This window comes from Heloderma suspectum, chromosome 8 (genome assembly GCF_057233095.1).
Source record: "Heloderma suspectum isolate Gila_16-S chromosome 8, 16-S_ref, whole genome shotgun sequence".
NCBI classification, from domain to species: Eukaryota; Metazoa; Chordata; class Lepidosauria; order Squamata; family Helodermatidae; genus Heloderma; species Heloderma suspectum.
In genome coordinates this window covers 37,502,094-37,522,756 of record NC_139465.1, presented here as the reverse complement: position 1 = coordinate 37,522,756, position 20,663 = coordinate 37,502,094, and the positions used below count along the sequence as shown (strand labels likewise).

Sequence of the window (20,663 nt, the reverse complement as noted above, 5' to 3'; positions counted from 1 at the left end):
TTAGCATGTCAGAAAGAAACCAGCAAGGATTAAGTAAAGAATTATACAGTTTTTAAGAACTGACCATTTATCCAAACCAATGAAAAAAAAAGAAAAAGAAACATAAGAAAATATTTATGAAGTGTACCATTATTTTCTATTTGTGGAGGAATGGACGGGGTTGAGTGTATCTGTCCTAAGCAATGAATAAACAAACATTTTGCAGCAGGGCAATCCAAATTCTGCTTAAAGAAAAATTCTGCATCCTGCATGAATTATTCAAATGGAGCAGATATGCATGTTCCCCTCATTTTGCATAATTTATTCCACGTGTTTGGGCTTATTTTACATAACGTATTTTGGTTTTGCTGGGCACAGAGAGGGGCAAGGAACTAGATAGGGGAATTGGGTCCTGCCGCCACTGACCACTGGAGTTCTAATCTGGACACCCCTCTTTGGTTTTTAAGTTACTGCAGGTGTTGCTCACATATTTCCATAAGTGCTAGAAACAAGCTTCTTAAAAAACCAACAACAGAGATTCTCAGAGAGCTGAACTCTACTGTGGCTAAAGCGTATTCTGCCCCTGGATGCAGTGAAGGGTGGACCAGTCAACAGGACTGTACAGTCCATAGCAATGAAGCCAACCTAGAATAGCCCTCAAGAGAGAGATGTTTTTGTTCTGAAGGTATCTACTTCGCCATCTTCCAGTTTAGCACAAGAGCACCACACTTAAAAGGAAACTAATACACATCACATCAAGAAAAGGTAAAAACCTTTATGTCCAGGGTCTAAGTGCACCACTGCTAGGAAGCCCCCAGTTGAGATCTCACCGAAATTGTAAACTTACAAGGTGGCCTTAGGAAAGTCACAGTCTCTCAGCTCGGCCACCGTTCCCCCTCTCAAGCACTCTGAATACTCACTGAGTACACATCATACATACATGCTAAATTCATGTTGCAACAGCAGCAGAAGTGGTGAAGCAGCAAAGACCACCTCGGTTCATGAGCAGAATGTAGCCAGAGATGTGAAGAGTCCACAGGCTGGACTGCATAAACCGGCCCTCCCCAACCCAGTACCCTCAGGATGTGTTGATCTATAACTCCCATCCCCCCAGCAAGCATGGGATGATGGGAGTTGTAGTCCCACACATCTGGAGGGCACCGGATTGGGGGAGGCTGGCGTGAGAAAAGGTCCTTGATTAATATTTATTTTATTTATTGTTTAAAATTATCTTTAGGCTGCCTTTAAGGGGGATTAAAGGAGCATGAACTTTATCAATTTAGCTGTCGAGCCATATTCGGGATTATGTTATTGTCATACAATAGATAATTTGGGACCAGCAGATCTAGCAGGCCGCCCTTCCCTTATAGATTCCCACCTGGCCTCTAAGATCATCAGAGGAGGCCTTACCAGTCCTTCCAAACCCACAGAATGTCACCACAATACCTCAACGGCAGGCCTTCTCGGTAGCAGCACACACACACACACCCCGCTGGAAAGCCCTCCCCCGTGAAGTTCGGGAGGCAGAAAATGTGGCATGCTTCAACCGCCTCCTGAAAACACACTTGTTCACCCAGGCTTTCCCTGGCCTGTAATTAAATTAATCATGCCGCTCCATTTTCCTGCTTCTTGTATTGCCCTGTACTATTATTGTAATTGGAACGGTATTTCATATTGTATTTTAAATGTGATTTTAATATTTATATGTGTACTGCTTAGGGGTTTTATTATATTAAGCGGTAGAGAAGTATCACAAAGAAAGAAAGAAGTTGCAAATAAAGATTAGAAAGAGAAGATAATTCACTAAGATGCGCCAATGAACGCTGCAGGTAAAAAACTGGTGTGGGGAAGACCCTTGGATGTTTATTTGGGATTAGCAAGCGAGTAACACAAGCATCACGTCCCTGTTACACTGGACCCCTGTTCCCTGTTGCCTCGTGCTTTTGTTGCCCCGGGATGAAGTACAGACTGCTGATAGCTGAACATTAAACTTGTCAGCAACTCTTTGGCCTCTGAAGATGAATCCTACCCGTTTGGCAGAGACCAAGCATCTGCAGATGTGGCAAGCTTCTTCGAGATGGATACGGTTGAGCCAAAGTGGTTATAGTTCAGCCAGTGGAACTATATTTTAGATAGCTGCTTTTTCATCACTATCTTTACGGCAATGTTTTTAATGTGTATCTTTGCTTTTTGATCTCTGTGTTTTCTCTTTTATATTACTTATGCTGGGAAGCTGTTCTGAGTTCCCTGCGGATAAAACAGCAGCATATACATTGCTTAATTACTACTAACAGAAGTCACCGAACATAGAAAATTAGCATGTCAGGGAGAACTGCCCACCCCACCCTTCTCCCTGACCTGCTAAACTATCTATGCACAGAGAGTTTTGTTTTGTTTTGTTTTGTTCACAGCATTCGATCCTTCCACTTCAATAGATTTAATCTTTACTCTGTCCTTTCCATTCAGTTTAGGAAATAATCTGGATGGCCAAACTGTCTCTTAACTAACAGCAAACCCTTTTCCCATCGACCACAGACAGCACTAAATAGACATCTCAGGGCAACCCTAGCAGTCAAAACAATAATTTTGCATGCTCCCTCTTTACAACCAGAGGGAAAATATTCTAGCCTAGTAACACAGACAATTTCAGAATAAATAAATGCAGGGTCAAGCCTTCAGCTATGTACAGTAAGCAGGGGAGGTGAAACCCCTGGGCAGTGATATCTGCTATGAAAACTGAGGTGTTGAAAGTGTCTCCTCATTTTTATCTGAGAAATGTTAAGAAGGGAAGCCTTTAAATGTTAAACATGTTGCTTTAAGTCCCTCAGATCTGTAGTGCCATCACTGCATGCATATAAAATTCCTGCTGAAATACTGTGGAATCCCACACACTCATGTGGCTGGTGTGGGTTTTGTTAAGGTGTGTGGGTGTTGCTCTTTCGCTTAAGTTTTTGTTTTTGCAATCACATCTTTACTTCCTTGCTTGAGAGCCTAAAGTTGTGTTGTTGTTTTTAAAAACAACACTTTTGCGTTAGAATTTCCGTATCATGCTGCTACTCATGGGAAAAAAAACACACCTCCTCTTCCTTGCTCCCTTCAAACAAAGGGCCTGTTATGCAGGAAGCTCGATAACCTTCTGGTTATTCATTTAGCCACAATATAATTCCACACTTGCGATTGAAGTCCCGGGGGTTTCTCCTGATATTGTACGTCATACGCTACCTACTGGAGAGCAATTATCTTGTTCTCACAGGAAGCAAAGACTCAAGAACCTTTGGTAATCAACATTACCACCATCGAAGGAGTATATTAAAACTTCCACAATCCCAGTGTCTGCTTTGCTCAGGAGATCTTATCTAAAAACATAGGAGCAACGGAAGGCAAAAAAAATCAGGACGACACCAGGGGGGAAGCATATTCCACTTTCTAATGAGCACCACAAATGATACCCACTTTCTTCAAACTTTAAAAAAGTAATTTGGGCTACTAAGAGCTCAGTGAAAAAGTTGGTGTAGGAGTGGGTAGTCCAAATTAACTCCTTCGAATATTCAAGATAAGAATGAATTATTTTTACAGTATTCAGGAACCAGGGAGATATAGACTAAAGGTCTTAAACTATCATCTCTGGAGCATTTTCATGTGGTCCCTAAGGAAAAACAGAGGAAAATACTGGAGAGATGGAAGTTTCTCAGATGCTTCCACTGCTTGTTGAAGAGACAAGCCTTTTTTTCATTGTGAATTTTAAAACTTAGAATTGAAAGCCTGCTTGCCTCTTCAACAAGGCAATGGTTGCAGTGAAACCAACCATTTCCTTAAAAAATAAAAATAGGAAAAAAAGGAAAATAAAGAAATTTGGAGTATACGCACCTTATAAATATTATTTATTTTTCCAGTAATAAAGGAGAGTATGCATGTGCGTATGTATTTTAGCAATGCTGTTTGATTCCAAATTTACAGCTTTTAGAAGATGTGTTCATCTTTCACTGAGTAGTTAGATAACATTAATGTGATTAGATGTTATATTTAGGTAGGTTTTTTGCTATGTATATCATCTGATATTGGGTTACAGTTTTGTGCTTTTAATTTTGTATTAAAAATGTAAAAAGAGTAGTTAAGAAAAGAATGGAAGGACAATTAATGGAATCAGATAGAAAGAGCAAGTTTCATAATGGGAAACAACTGGACAAGAGTCCTTCCCACATAATAACTGTAAGGCAGGGGTGGGCAACGTGTGGCCATGAACCATACGTTGCCTGCCATACTCTTGTGAGGCCTGCGCCACCCTTGTGCAGCCTAATTTGGCACACACACACCCCAAATTGGCAGTTTGTTTTTAAGCTACACTTGTCTTTTCTAAGGGTCCATAGCAGTTTGCTGTCAAATGATGACGGCAAACCACCAGTTTTGTTTTCGCTGCCACACCATCAAATTTAGCAGTGCAGTGGCAGCAGGAGTGCGACCTGCAGGGGTGTATGAAAAGTGTCCCCTGCCCCCACCCCCAGTTGCTTATCCTTGCTGTAAGGTAAGAAAACACGGTCGCCTACAAATATGGTAAAAGAGAATAATGGCCCTCAAAGACAATATTTAAGAACCACTGCTGTAGACAAGTGAGCAAGCAGCAGTGTTTGGAACAATAGGAATGGATAGCGAAACAGAGCAGAGAAGTTGTGAGATCATGCAGGTAGCCTCAGCATGAAGAACGCCCTACTGGATCAGACTGAAGTTCCAGTTAGCGCAGCATTCCGTTTCCCAAAGTGGCCAATCAGAGGCCTCTAGGAACACCACCCAAATAGCACTCACACGCATACACACTGTTGACTGCTAGCAACTGGCACTCAGTGATCCTGAACATGGACTTTCCACACAGTCCTAATGGCTAGTAGTCATCAATCAACCTCTCCTCCTCTAAAAATCTGCCCCATCCCCTTGTAAAGTCATCTAAAAAGCTAGAGGGCATCATTGCATCTCGTGACATCCGTCACATCTATTGTAAAGAGGTCGTTTGTCCTGAATCTACTGCCAGTCAGTTTCACTGGATGATCACAAGTTCTAGTTTTATGAGAAAAGGAGAAAAATGTTCCTCTATCCACTTTCTACACACCATGTTATTTTTATAAACCTCTGTTATAAACCCCTTCTAAACTAAAAATAAGCCACTTTTCATTTTCTACAAGGTGCTCCATTCTCTATCAAATGCTAATGATATGCAATTCTGGGTGGTGTCTGGAAAGAGGGCCTTCTCAGTTGTAGCACTGCATTTATGGAACTCTCTTCCCAGAGAAGTTTACATGGCGCCATCTTTATTTTTGGTGCCAGGAGGAAAGGGTTTTTTTGTTTTCGTTTTGTTTTTTGCCCTGACCTTTTATTGCTGTGCTGATTTTATGCCAGATATTTAAGATCTTCTAGATCAACAATTCTCAACCGTGGGTTCCTCAATGTTATTGGACTACAACTCCCATCTTCCCCAGCCAGCATGGCAAATAGTCAGGGATGATGGACCCTGTAGCCCAACATCTGGGACCCAAGGTTAGGAACAAAAGAAGAGCTCTCCAGGATCAGACCAAAGGCTTTATGTGATCCAGCATTGTGTTCCTAAAATGGACAACCAGATGCCCCAGTGGGAAGCCCATAGCAGGACAGAAGTGTTCTCGTGTTGCCCAGCAAATGCTATTGAGAAACATCCCACCTGATACTGGAGGTAATATATAGCTACCATAGCTAGTAGCCTTTGATAGCCTTACCTCCATGGATTTATCTAACCCTCTTTAAAAGCCATCCAAGTTGGTGGCCATCACTACATCTTGAGGTGTCGAATTCCATAGTTTAACTGTGCACTGGGTGAAGAAGTGCTTCCTTTTAACAGTTGGAAATCACTGTTCTAGATCATGTTTATGGTGATCAACTGCTCTGCTTTTTTATGCTTTAATGATTTATTGATTTCAGTGGTGTTTACTGGTTATACTGGTTTTATGTAAGCCACTCCAAGAGCCCTGTCAACCGAAGAGAGATATTAAAATATATCAAAACAAATGAAAAAGACATTCCAACCTCAATACTATGAAGGTGAGAAAACTTCCCCATTACAATGTCTAATGTTTGTGGGGAGGAAAAGATCCATCCCAACAAATACTCACTGTTTCTACATCAGTTCTTCTGAAAAATTACACGGAGGACATGCTCAAGCCAGATAAAATGATGCATGGTGTGGGCAGAGAGACGTTCTTCTCTCATTATGCTAGAACCTAATAGGATTATCCAATAAAGCTAAGTAGTGGAAGGTTCAGGACAGACAAAAGGAAGGATGATGTGGTGATGGCCACTAGGTTATGTGGATTTAAAGGGGAATATGTCAAATTCATGGAGGAGCGGGTCTATCAATGGCTACAAGTCATGACAGCTATATATGCCATCACCAGGTTCAGAGACAGTATGCCTCTGAATTACCAGTTGCTGGGGAACAACAATGGGAGGGGCCTGTTGCCCTCATGTTGTACTTGTGGACTTCCTGAGGTATCTGGTTGGCAGTGGTGTAGTGGAACCAGGGCTCACAGGGACCCAGTATCTGCTGGAATCATCTGCCACCTGTCTTGGAATTCCCTGTTCCCCCTGAGCTAAGCTGCAATCCTCACATTACCTGGGGGAAAATAAATATACCCAGCAACAACATATTGTTCCTTGTTCTAATGCAAACTATTTTGGGGTGGCTTGGTCTTGAATGGGCGATTAAGACCCATTAACTTTGTAAAAGACCTAGAAAACTCTTAGAACCAGTTTGTTAATATGGATCAACACAGCTGTCTGCGATTTGGGATTCTCCTTGGCTATGGGGTCATGATGAGCAACTGCAATTCAAAATTTACCACTCCAACACTGCTAGTTGGCCACCGCCGGAAACAGGATGCTGGACTTTGGTCTTCGGTCTGAACCAGCAGAGCTTGTCTTCTATACAAGGGAATCCACAGCTCCCTTCAACCCAAGGATGCCACAGCCACTTGGTGGAGCACCAAGCCCATGTTTGAAGAGACATACAAAGCGGTTCAAGCCAGGCTCCCACTCTTGTGTACTTGCTGAGTAGTGCTGAGTTGGACTGAGCACCAGGAAATAACTCACACTATAGGAAAATCTGCAACCTGAATCACTGGTTCCTTCTGATGCACAGACTAGTTCTGGTGACCAGGAATTGCAGTGAGAATTGGCATGAATCATTGTGCTTGATAAACAAGCAATCCAGGCACTGAAAAGTTTGTGTATGTATTTTCCTAGCAGATATAGCATGTGGAAAATCCACTGTAAGGCCTATCAAGAAGCTTGGCTGTCGTCTCACATGAATTAATTTGCTATCAGCAAAATCCATCCATTTCTTATATTTCTATATTACCCAATAGCCAAAGCTCTCTGGCTGGTTTACAAAGATTAAAAACCTTTAAAATACAGTACTGTACAAAACAGACCTATTGGACACACGATTTTGGACTGTGGGTCTAAAATGGGCAAGAACCAGAGAGGTGGAGGAGGCTTTGTAGTCCAATCCTAGGGATGTATAGATTTTGTTAAATCCATTCAGTCTGTGCTTCCTGGATCGTCTGGTGTCTTTCGTGCTGTCATCCGCTCAGTGAGGGAATTAGATCCCCCTCCCGAATTTAATTCTACTTGCCCTAATTTGCGCTAGCGGTAAAGCGCACTTGCGCAAATGTACATTAGTTAATGCGAATTACCAGTAATGCGCACCTGCACTAATGTGTTAATGTGTATTAGTGCTAATATGAATTAGTGCAAATTGGCCACAAAAGTGAAAAATGGGCCCACAAATCCAAAGAATCCACTTGGAAACAGCGGTCCACTGCAGAATCCGCAGGTCAGATTCATAGAAATCTGAACTAATTTGAACCTGTTGTGGATTTCTCCAACAGTCCTGCCCAAAGCAGGAAATACAGAACTATAGCATACCCAACAGATGGTTGTCCAGCTTAGCACCCCAACCCCTGGTGCCCACATGTACAGTGAGAAGGTATGCAGGAAGGGAGCCTTCAGGTATATGCCTGTATGCACGACAGCTTCCATGAGATCTGGAAACTTGAGCAATCAGGACTCCAGATCGCATGGAAACTTTCACATGTATGGTGTATGCGCGAATACTCCTTTCCCTACAGACCTTCCCACAATACATGTGGACATCAGGGGTTAGGCTAGTCAACACGCATAATGTCAAGGGTGGGAGGAGTCGGTGCAGCCCCTCTCCTCCCTCTTGGATTAAACTAACGCATGAGGGGAATTTCTGGAAAAGGCTTATCTCACGTGATTAATGGAAAGCTAGAGTGTATAGCAGAGGGGTGTTGAACCTCTTTCAGACCAAGGGCTGAATTCTATTACAAAGATGCTCTCGGGGGCCACATTACAGCAGAGGGCAGGGCCGAAGGCAAAAGCAGCAGGGCCGAAGGCAAAAGCAGCAGGGCCAAAATTACCAGAAAATACGAGCATGTTTTAGATTAAAGCACTTACTAATAGCAACTGCTAGACTTAAGAGAGGTATTTCAACCTTTTAGAATGGCAAAAACTGCACAAAAGCCAGGAAACCACATGATATTGGACCAGATTTGGCTCCTGGACTTCTTATTTTGTACTCCTAGTGTAGTGAATAGACCGTCAACCTAGGACCGAGGAGACTTGGGTTCAAATCTCCACTCAGCCATGAAACTTTCTTGGTGGCCTTGTCTAAGTCATACTCTCTCAGCCTAACCTATCTCACAGGGTTGTTGTGAGGATAAAACAGGAGAGGGGAAGCCATATACGTCATCCTGAGCTCTTTGGAGGAAGGGAAGTATAAAAACTACATACATGTGGGACATAATTTCCATATGGAAACATTTTCAGACAAGTGACTCTGTGCAAGGAACCTGAGGTAGAATAGTTCCCATTATTCTACCTCATGGGCAAACTACACAATATAATTGCCACAGATATAACAGGCTCCAATTCTGAAAGAGCCTTTGGTAGGGCCCTCTCTTATGCCTTGTGCTGGTGGCAACACCTGTACTATGAATCAGTGGAGGCATCTGGGAGCTGCCTTTTTAATTTCCCAGAATGCCCAGATGTAGTATCATTGCTCCAGGGTATCCTGGGAAAATAAAATGGTAGTTCCCAGTGTCTGGTGCTGGTAAGCCACCTTGAGTTCCTTGGAAGAAAAGGGACAGGGCATAAATATAGTAACAAAATGAATAAGCCTCAATCAGTGAACCCTGCTGGGCCATTGAGGCCCCAGCAGCTGCCTGAAAGGACACCAGGCCTGGCCGCAAAAAACAATCTCCTACAAGATGAGCAAACCTCATTATAGATGAAACATTTACTCATTGGGTGACTTGTCCCCATTACATTGCCCTTTTTCATGACCTCAACCCCCCTGCCCCGAGTTGCCATCCTGAACACGCAGCAGGAGAGGGGAAGCCGACAACATGCTGAAACAAAGCTCTTTATAAGCCAAGCAGCTTGTTGGCCCAACTTTCTGCCACCACATGATACTCCCCACTAGGGATGAACAGATTTTGTACAATCTGTTCCATCTGAGTTTCGTGGATTGTCAGGTGCCTTTCATTCCATTGTCATTGACAGAATCAGATTTTTTTTTCCAATTTCCCAAATTCGCGCAAATTCACACTTGTGGAAATGCGCATAGCTCTCCAAAATGTGCATTTTCATGCTTTAGCCTATGGGGGAAATGTGCATTTTGGGGCAGTGTTTTTTTTTTTAATTTTACATATATTTCTATGAGTAAATTTGCATAAAATGCTGGAAAGTAAAAAGACTGGCCACAAGTCCACAGAATACATGTGACTTGGGAAAAGCCAGTCCGCGGCAGAATCCTCAGATTGGATTCATAGAAATCTCAATTCCTTTGATTCCATTGCCGATTTCTCCAACATCCCTATTCTCTACACAGCAGAAAAACATGCCTGTTGGTGGCTTTTTGTGAAAACTACATGGGAATATTTCATGGGAATACTACATGGCATTACACTACATGGGAATACTACATTAATAATACTATATGGGAATACTACATGGGAATACTACATGGAATTATTATAATTAATTATGCTACATAATTATACTAATTATACTACATGGATAATAATTATACTACATGTAATTAATAATTATAATAATATTACATAGATACATGGATACTACATGGATAATAATACTACATGGATACCACATGGTTAATAATTATACTATGTGTAATTATACTACATGGGAATACTACACGGAATACTACATGGGAATACTATACCGTATCTAGAACAGCAAATTCCTCCACTGCATAGAATTCTGTGCAGAAGCTGCCTGACACCAGGTCAGAATATTTGCGTATCCAACCATTTCTCTCGTAGCAACACTCCAAGCAACCTTTTGGAGTTGTAGGCACATTCGGCAATTTGATAAACTGTCCTGGCCACCACCACAAGATGGCTGCCATGGGAGGCGTGGCAAAGGACAAGTAACCTGCCCAAAAGACTGAGTACAAGGGAGAATTGAGCCCCAACACACTAACAAACACTAAACATCTCCTCTGAACCCACAGTTTTTAGCACCAACAGAAACTTTTTTCGCAGCAGTCCTAGCTGCCAATAAGGAAATGTGTTAGTTGTTTTTTTTTAAGGGGGAGGGCACCTTGAAAGCCACCAAGAAAGGCGACCAGGGTGCACTGGTCCCTGTGGGCACAATGCTGCCTAGTTCTGCTCAGGTAGCTTGGGTAAAAGTCACCTGCTACCTGATTCCTTAAAAAAGCCCCACAAACCTGCATATGCCATGGTAAACCTAGGACTTCCTACACGCAAAGCACATGTCATACCACTGAACTATGGTCCTCTTCCTTTTAATAAACTTACATATTTTTCAGAGATTGTTTAGTAGTACTAGCTGAGCTTTGTTTTGTTTTGCTTTTAAAGAAAAGCTACCATTTCTTTCAGTTTCAGAAAGATTTATAAATTGTCGACACATAAATCTTTGCTGCTTTGAGGCCAAAGATGTCTTTGGCTCCATGACAACCACCATGCCAAACGATGCCATAAATCATAGACTTGGAGGATCAGCTGCACTTGAGACCCAAGTGGAATTGCCAGCCTCTCTCCAGAATTTCTGGGAAGTAGCAACAATATCGTCAGTTACACAGAATTCTGTTCAGTTGTTTCCATGGAAAGTTTAAGACAAGGAAATTAAGAAACAAGACATCTGCGGTGAATAAGCACTCTATACCTGTGGCCTTCAACCTTTCTAGAACTATGAGTTGCCTCTAAACCTAGCCGACAATCTAGTAGCCACTTTTAATTTTTTTACAAACATGCCCAAAGGATGCCTACAAGCAGGACATGAATGCAAAGGTACCCTCCTGTTCATGTTCCCCAGCAACTGGTATTAAGACACATACTGCCTCTGATACTGGAGGTAATATACAGCAATCAAGACTAGCAGTCATTGATAGCCTAATCCTTCATCATCTATATTATTATTATTATTGTCACTGTATTTGTCTTTTTAAATTAATTTTTATTGTAAATTTTTACTGTGAATTTCAACAAAAACAAAACAAACAAACAAGCAAGCAAGCAAGCAAGCACGCACAAAAAAGAAATTAAAAAAGTGATCAAAGAAAGGAAAATGTATAGTATAACTGGGTCCTTAGAGGAAGCTAGACCGCCCCCTCACTCAAAAAGGCCTTTACAATCTCCTAGGCCTAACTGGACCCTCCTCCCTGGCAATAGATCAAGAGGGGCAAGGGGCAAGCATACAGATGGTTGGCCACATATCACGTCCACATCCTCAGATGTTAATAACTGAAAGTCATCTAGCAAAATCAGACCAGCTGGTGTCCTGGGCACCTCCCTTGGCTGATCGGCATTAACTGTGGTATCTTTCTCCACATGTGCTCTACGTTTTTTCCCAACCGGATTCATTGCGCTCAGCTCAAGTTGTACCAAAGGGACGAATGGGCTTAGCCCAGTAGGAGAGGGCCCTCGGGAGCAACTGCATCAACTGCCCAAGTCATCTCTCCATTCCACAATGAAACCAGGGCTTCAACAGGAGTGCCAGCTGGAAAATCCCCAGGTCCCTCTGGAATTCCACAGACACCATTAGTCTCCCAGGTAAGAGGCATTCTAATAAGGCCATCACCCCTGCAAAGGGGCAAGCTCTCAGGTCAAAGATGCCTTGCCCTACCCAAGTTTCAAAGAGAAGGATGTGCCCTCGTCCTTGTGTGACTCCCAAAGTGGCGACAGCAAAAGGGGAGAAGTCCCTTTGGTGTTGCCACCTTCAGGATTGATCTCCTGGGCTTGACCCTCTGCTTGCATCAGGCCTGGGGAAATGCTTCACCTGCCCTTATGGGGCCTCTAGGGTCTGGTGTTTCAAATGCCCCTGGTTGGTTCTCCTTACACAGACCTTGATGGAGAATCACAGGCAGGTGCCTCTTCAGTTTCCTCCTCTGCTGGGCTGCAGCAAGGGTGAGTAATGGGCAGGATCCCTGCCGATTTGCTTACGCTCTGCCAACAGCATTGTGCAAGCAGCCCTGAGAGCTTGTGCAACAACGATTGAGCACTTCCGGGACAACCCAAGACGAGTGGAAATGCTCATTTCTGGAAGGAGGCACGTTGGCAGAGCTCACATAAGCGAGCTCCGCCGACCTGCCTCCTTCCAGAAACGAGCTTTCTCTAGGAGGCCTGCCTGGCTCCAACATCATTATCTTTTTGGTGCCAGGTCAAGACTTCTCTCTTTTCCCAGGCATTTGGCAGCATGTGATACGTTTTCATTGAGCCTGGATTTGTTTTATGGTTTGGCTGATGGCTCAAAGTTGTTTTTAGATATATGTGTGTACTGTCTGTTTGTGGGTTTTTTATGTTTTAAAATTTTGCATATTATTATTATTATTATTATTATTATATCTCCCTTGCGAAAGTGGTGGGTCCCACTTGCACAACAGAACTGGCGGGGTGTAAGCACCCTGTTGGATTCTGCCCAGTATCCCCACATTTTTGTGTGAAGCATTTGTCATGGCACACATGCACATTTTTGCTGGCACAGCATAGATGGTAAGTGTGTGAGCTATCAAGCCAGCAGCTCCAGAATCCAAATCTCAGGTTGCCCCTGAAGCCGTAAGATGGCCTTCATCATGTCACAGTCTCTTATCCTCAGCCACCTCCCCCAGCCATCTCTAATATGTGGTTAATAAGACTAGCTTACCTTACAGTAGCCTTCCTCAACCTGATGCCCTCCAGTTGTGTTGGAAGGGCTGCAGCTCAGTTGTAGAGCACATGCTTTGCATACAGAAGATCTCAGGTTCAATTCCTGACATTTTCAGATAGGGCTATGAAAATTCCTGCCTGAAACCCTGCCTGAAAATTGCTGCCAGTCAGTGTCGACAACACTGGGCTAGATAGATCAATGGTGTGACTCAGTAGAAGGCAGCTTCCTATGTTCCTATTTAGGGAGGGACAGTAACTCAGTGGTAGAGCACCTGCTTTGCAAGCAGAAGGTCCCAGGTCCAATCCACAGCATCTCCAGGTAGAGCTGGGAAAACCCCTACCTGAAACCCTGCAGGCCTGCTGCCAGTCAGTGTTGACAATACTGGGCTAGATGGACCCATGGTCTGACTCAATAGAAGGCAGCTTGCTATGTTCCTATGACTACAACTCCCAAATGGGGGATGCTGGGAATTGTAGTCCAATACAGCTGGAGGGGACCATTTTGGGGAAGGATGCCTTACACAGTAGTAGTTAAGATTACTGAAATAGCATATGTAAAATATTTCCAAGCAGCTTGAAGGAAGAGGGCGTAACGTTCCCGTTAATCATTCATTTACCCCACACGATTTAAGCATAAAAAGAGACCGTTTGATTTAAAGTACAAACTGTGCTCCCAATGCAATTTACGAATTTATAATGCGTTTGAAGCAAGATTTTTAATTAGCCAGAACGTGACAGGCAGAACGTATCTGTCCATCATTTGACTGATTGCAGAGGGCAATCTCTCCTCTTCAGTATGTCATAATCTCTTCAATGTTTTGTCTCTGGAGGGAAGTGGTGGTGGGGAACTAGGCCAGAGAAGGGAGAGAAGTTCTTAAAGGAGTAGGGGGAAAGCCCAAATCTCTTGAGATGATGAATATCTGATGGTATTCATCTATTAATCAAATGCATAATTAACTGCCATGTACTGCACATAGAAGCCCTATTCAGTAAAACCAGGGTTCTAAATCACACAGGGAGCCTACAACGATATAAAAGGCTCCCTGCTACAGAAGTTCTCCATCAATGTGCAGGTGGAGAACATGACAGAGGAGGGTGGGGCTGGTGTCTCCCTCCTTGCCCCTATTTCCAAGAAGCGTCCATTAAACACTGGAAGTGAACATCTGAACAGGCTTATTATATTCACACAGTCAGAGCCAACATGAAAACAATGCACTGCGAAGAATTGGGAATAAACAGCAAACCATCTGTATTATTATGCGCTAAGATTTAGTAGTACTGGTGGTGGTGTCAGTAATGAAGATGCTTGCAGTGATTGACCAAGCCGCCCTGATAAAAGAGAAGGGCAAGACAGGGAGAAGAGTCTCTGGCTACTATTGGCTGATTTTTTCTGATCCTAGAAAGGGGGATGCAGGCAGAAACGTCTAGGGGAAGCAGAGGTGGGGAAAGGAAAGGAGAAGGGTTGGATAGAAATGGTCCAAGCGGAGGGAGAGGAAAAGAGAAAACAGAACAGAAGGCTTACTCTGTGCCTAATATTGAGTCTGAATTTGGAAATGTTAGAAAGGGTAAGAAACAAAACATCTCCTACAGGGTTAAAAACAGTCAAGCAGATTTAAAAAGTATCCTGGTGGTTAGGCTGCCATGCTCAGTTAAAAAATATTGGTCCTCTTGTCAGAACCAGTGGTTGGAACTGAACTTGGGGGGTGAGGAATGAAACCAGAGAGGAATCTGAAAGGCTTATAGGACTGGTCAACAGACTTCCTGTTGATCCAGCTCTGAAATTTATCGGCTTTTCAGGCCCTGAGACTAAGGAAGTGTCAGAATGCAGTGTTCCTGATCAGGCCACTGAAAGCACTTTCTCATAAGCAACCCTCAAGCTGGTACCACCCTGAGAGACAGTTGGATATACATGTAACGGTTTTCTTTTGCAACCAACGTAATAATGGTGATTATGATTATGATATCACATGTTTAAAGTGCTACCGTTCTCCCATTCTCCTCCTCCTACAAGAATGTAGGAAGCTGCTTCGCCCCAGGTGAAACTATTTCTCCATGTAACCCAGTATTGCATACTCTGATTGACAGCAGTTCTCCAGGGTCTCAGGCAGAGAGAATGCTCTTTTCCATCACCTGCTACCTGGCCCTCTTTTAACTGGAGATGCTGGGGATTGAACCTGTGACCTTCAGAAGCAAAGCATGGCCTCTTCCGCTGAAGAGGAGCCTGGCCCTTCCCATATAAGGCAGATCATTATTACCTATGAGGCTGAGAAAGACAATGTCTGGACCAGAGGTGCAGATCACACACACCCAGGACAGAAATCTCTAGAAGAGAGAGTATATGGTTTTAAACATTTATGTATGTATGAATACATGCAGGTGCACAAACACTATATAAATAATCGCCTGGGTTTCTTAGTAAATTGTCATAACAACGCAATTCATGATTTATTTATCACATCCGGACCTTCTTTTCTTTGATATGAATCTGCCTTATTCTACCAAGTCAGCTCAACTGGTCATCTGATTGGCAACGGTTCTTCAAGGCCCCGGATACGGACTTTTCCCAGCCCTGACTACCTGAGATGCATGGCCTGGAGATCCCTGACCCTGCTGCTGCTCTTCCTTCTTGCTATTGTTGCCTTTTTGCTCAACTGCCCTCTGGATCAGAGAAGAAGAGTAAGTGAACCACGGCAGCAGCGAGGGTCAGCCACTGCTACCACCAAATAGCTTCCTGGCAAGCAAACAGGAAGAAGGACCCAGTGAGGGAGCATGCTCCAGGCTGAAAACACCTTTCCTGAAAACAACACCCTCCCACCCTGCCAGATCTGGAGCTGGCACTGGTGAAATCCTATAACTAGAGATGCCAGGGATCAAACCTGCAATCTGTCGTGTGCAGAGCAAGTGCCTCTGGTATAGCTGCTCCCCCTGCACAGAGCTCAGGGTGACATATGCTGGGTACTCTCACTTCACCCTCACCAGCTGGGCTATGTCGAGACATGATGACTTGCTCAAGGCCACCCGGAGAAGGTCTCCCCTGTCTAAATCCAGTGCTCTAGCCCAAACTGGTACCCTCCAGATGCGGTCGACTCCAGCTCCCATCATCCTCCAGCCAAGAGAGCGATTGTTGTAGTCTAGCACATCTGGAGGGCTCCAGGTTGGGGAAGGTTGGGTTAGCGAATACGGCAATCAGAGCGATTTGCAGGAAGAGCGGAAAAGATGGCTGAACTGAATGCTCCTTCCTCAAGGTACCTCCGCCTTTTCTTTGTTAAGGAGCCAGCGCTGCTTGTGCTTCATGCTCGTTTCTCCTGCCCAGGTCAAAGTCATCCCCGTGAAAAGCAAACGTCTCTAGCAATTCAACCCAGGGTGTGGAAGCGTTGCCATTATCACTGCTTGGCACCAAAAAGACACACATCTGTCATCCAGCACTCCAATCGCTCTTGGGAATCTCTCAGAGGATTTCCACCAAGCTCTTAAAGATGTGAGAGAGGAGACAAGACAGCAAATGTGAAGGATGGCAACAGGTTCTGTTTTAATCATTTGTAGGATACGGAGAGGCAAAAAACCAACATGCCGGGAATCTAGGAACGTTCCAAGGTCTACTTAAGCTGTGCAGATGCCACCCATATCTATATGCCAGCCTTGATGAACCTTCTGCCCTCCAGGTGTGTTGGACTACAACTCCCAGCTGTCTGGGGGATGCTGGAAGTTGTAGTCCAACACATCTGGTGGGCATCAGGTTGGAATGGCCTGGCCTATTGGCTGCCTATTCACTACCAGGCCAGGTTTAAGGTTTTGGTACTAGTGTACAAAGCCCTAAACAACTTGGGACCTGTATACCTGAGAGAGTGCCTTCTCCCTTATCAACTTGTCTGGTACTGAGGTAATCAGAAGGCATGCTCCTGGTAGTTCCACATGGACCCATGGCCCGACTGGAGTCCACCAGGAAAAGAGCCTTCAGTGTGGTGGCCCCCTTTCTTTGGAACTCCCTGTCTCCGGAGATCAGGCAGGCACCAACACTGTGTTGATTCGGCACCTCCTGAAAACATGTTTATTTCAGGATGCCTTCTTAGACTGATCTGCCATATTTTTTATCGGTATTCTGGGGTTTTTTTTTAAGAATTATTTTTAATATGGAGGGTATTTTTCTTTTACCTTTTATTGTTCACCGCTCCAGAATCTCTCTAGATCTGGAGCGGTATATAAATATTGTAAATAAATAAATTCCCACATGGGAACTTGAATGATTTTTCCATCCCTCCTACCACATCATACAAAGTCATAGAGTAGCCATAAAAAAAAGACCTCCTCGCACATTACGGATTTAAAATTGTAATCCATTCCATTTAAAGTGGCCATGTACACCTGTTGCATGACATTTCCACACAACTGGCAACCAAGTGATGGCTCCAAAAGCATGAACAGAACCTATACACATAACAAAGTATAGATGCCTGTAGCTTCTTCGAGTGTGACAGCATACATAGTTTATCTTTTCTATGCAAAGGTGTTCCTTAAAATTGGAAGCACCTCGCTGATTGTGGCATGGACCTTCTCCAGGCAATAGATGTATCATGAGAAGTGAGAAATAGGATATAAGTATGTTATTTATTTATTTCTTTGTTTATTTATTTACAACAGACGATTTCTTGGCCACTCTTCATCATAAAAGTCCCAGGAGGGGGCGTAGAAGGACTAATAAAACTACAACACAAAGCATACAAACAAGAACATGGGATCATCCCATGAAGCTGATTGGTGAGAGTTTCAGACAGACAAAGGAAATCCTTCTTTACACAGCACATAGTTAACTATAGAATTCAGTTCCACAAGATGTAGTGTTGGCCACCAATTTGGATGGCTTGGAAAGGGGATTGGACAAATCCCAGGAGGGGGAGGTTATCCATGGCTACTAGTCCTGATGCTTTGCTACCTCCAGTATCACAGGCAGTATGCCTATATACACCAGTTGCTGGGGAACATGGGTGGGAGGGTGCTGTTGCACTCATGTCCTGCTTGAGGGTTTCTCGTGGACAGCTGGTTGGCCACTGTGTGGACAGAGTGCTGGACTAAATGGAGCTTGGTCTGATCCAGCACAGCTCTTCTTTTATTCTTAAGAGGAAACCACAGAAACAGTAGTCATAAAATCAATAAAATCTAGCAGAACTATACTGTAAAAAATAAAAAGTTGTAGAACATCCTGAAAGGTCTGGCATTCCAGGGACAACAGGACTCATGTCAGGCAGACTTCCCTGGGAATCATCCAATATATACAGCACCAGACCAAGAAGACCCTCTTTTTGGTCACCACTCATCTAACCTTGGATGGGGTGGGGGTAGGGTCAGGAGGAGGTCCTCAAGAGGGTTCATGTGGAAGGCAACAGTCCTTCAACGTAGCCTATGCCAAGCTCTATAGGCCCTCGGAACTGTGCCCTGAATTGGGCCAACAGCCAGTGTAGCTGGTGAGATAGCCTATCTACTAATAGCGAACTCATTCTCTGAGTATGGATCCCTTCATAGCCAAAATGGCACCACCCATGCGCAAAAGCAGGCATATCAGCAGGTTCAGGGGAATCCCAAGGTTTGCAGAAGTAAAAGGAATAAACGGGGTGGGGAACCACAAAACAGGTAAATAGTGGCCACGGAATGCTAGCTGATGAGGGGCAGGGGGCAGAGAGAGAAAGGAAAACCTGGTAGCAGGGGGAACAGAGTAGCATATCTTGGAAGGAAGAGGCATGGCTAGCTGGCACACTGAACAGGAGCACTCCATTCTGCAACATATTATTGCAGGTTCCATTTGTGTTATCTATAGCAGGTCCCATTTAGCAGATGTATTTCTTATCGAATGACATCTCTGAGAAGTCTTCATACTCAGCCCCAAGCATAACACATTGCAGTAGGCCAACTAAGAGGTTACCAGTCCAAGGATAACTGTGGCCAGGTTATCTGTCTGGGAGGGCTCACAGCCAAGTGCATCAGCTACCACATGTCAGGTCAGGTCACAATATGATCATATATACAAAAACACTCATTACTGACTTATACATTCTTGGGGGTTACAAACTTGCTAGAGTACTTTCACACCACCATGTTCACACAACCATGTTCCCATGACATGGAATGGACATGGTCTATGACAGGCAGACTAATTAACGTTAGAGCAGAAGTTCTCAAACTGTGTCCCATGGACCATTAGTAGTCCCCACACTCCATTCAGGTAGTCTGCAGACAGGTTGCAGAACAGTCTAGAATATCTGTTCTTGGCCCTGCACTTGACTTTATTTTTTCAGACCATTGAGGCCATTTTGACCAGGGCCGGATTATCCAACAGGATAAAAAGGCCCTGGTCAAGGGCCCATAATTTTCATAATATGGGGCTGGTGCAATCTCTAAAATACTTTTATCTAAACATGTGCCCGTTCAAGGCAAGACTAGGTATTAGAATACAAGTTATGTATGTGTTTGATTTATGGAACAAAAGGCATTTATTAAGTGATCTGCCAAGACCTGCAAAAATTTTCAAGTGGACTGTGAAAAGTCTGAGAACTGCTATCCTACGGGGTCACCAGGAGGATGAATGGGCTAAGGGTTGTACACTAAAAGTATACCAAAAGTGCTGCATACCTGCTTTAAAAAAATCAAGTGGAAATACTATATTAAAGAACGCTCGCCCTTTACTGAATGGGATGTTATTTTAATTAATATATCTTCTTAAAACAACCAGGAAATCTTATTAAATTGTGGTTTCCCAATCTGTTCTGCGGTCTCAGCTGCACCTTCTCTCCGCCCCCTCACCCTTCCTGCTGATCTTATTCATAGTTTCATGATGACTTGTTTGAATTGCAAGGAAGCTGAGCTGTTTATTCAACAGTCTAAAGGGTCACTGCAACACAGAACGTCTGCCCAACATGGGAGTCAGAAGAAACGAAATTAAGGCGGGGAACTACGACAGCAAGCCTCAGAACTGTGTCAGTACAGAAATACAGATGATGCAAAAGGATTTCAGCCTGGTGTTGTAAGACTTCTTAGAAGTGCAGAAACATGATCCATGCTTTGTATTAAAAATACTGCTATAAGCAAAAAGGAAAAGGCACATATTAACTACCTGCTCAGGAAAGGCCAGTTGGAATACATATATTTTAAAGCTTTCTTAAAAACCTGCACCAAAGGCGTAAGGTGCAAAGCAGCAGGAAGAGAGTCTTATAACTGAGGGGCCACCACTGAGAAAGCCCCTTGTACTCACCAATCTGGCTGTTCTAACTGGGCACATCAGCAGAGCACAGGATCGTTCTCTCTGTGTTTCCCCTGCCCTGCATTTTTGGCTAGACAGCCGATTGTGGCTGCCTAGCCATGGGAGAGCTGAGCGGGTGAGGAGGCTGCTGTACAACACATTGGATGTGTCGTACAGGCATTTCCGCCCTCTCCTCCCCGGAACGCCCCCCAGCTAATGCCCCT

The 20,663-nt window shown here is 43.8% G+C and overlaps 1 protein-coding gene across 2 annotated transcripts in view; it reads right to left on the bottom strand.

The window, feature by feature from the left end:
* CMIP (c-Maf inducing protein) overlaps positions 1 to 20,663 on the bottom strand; it is a 224,990-nt gene that overhangs the window by 107,945 nt on the left and 96,382 nt on the right. The gene's annotated exons all lie outside the window — the stretch shown is intronic.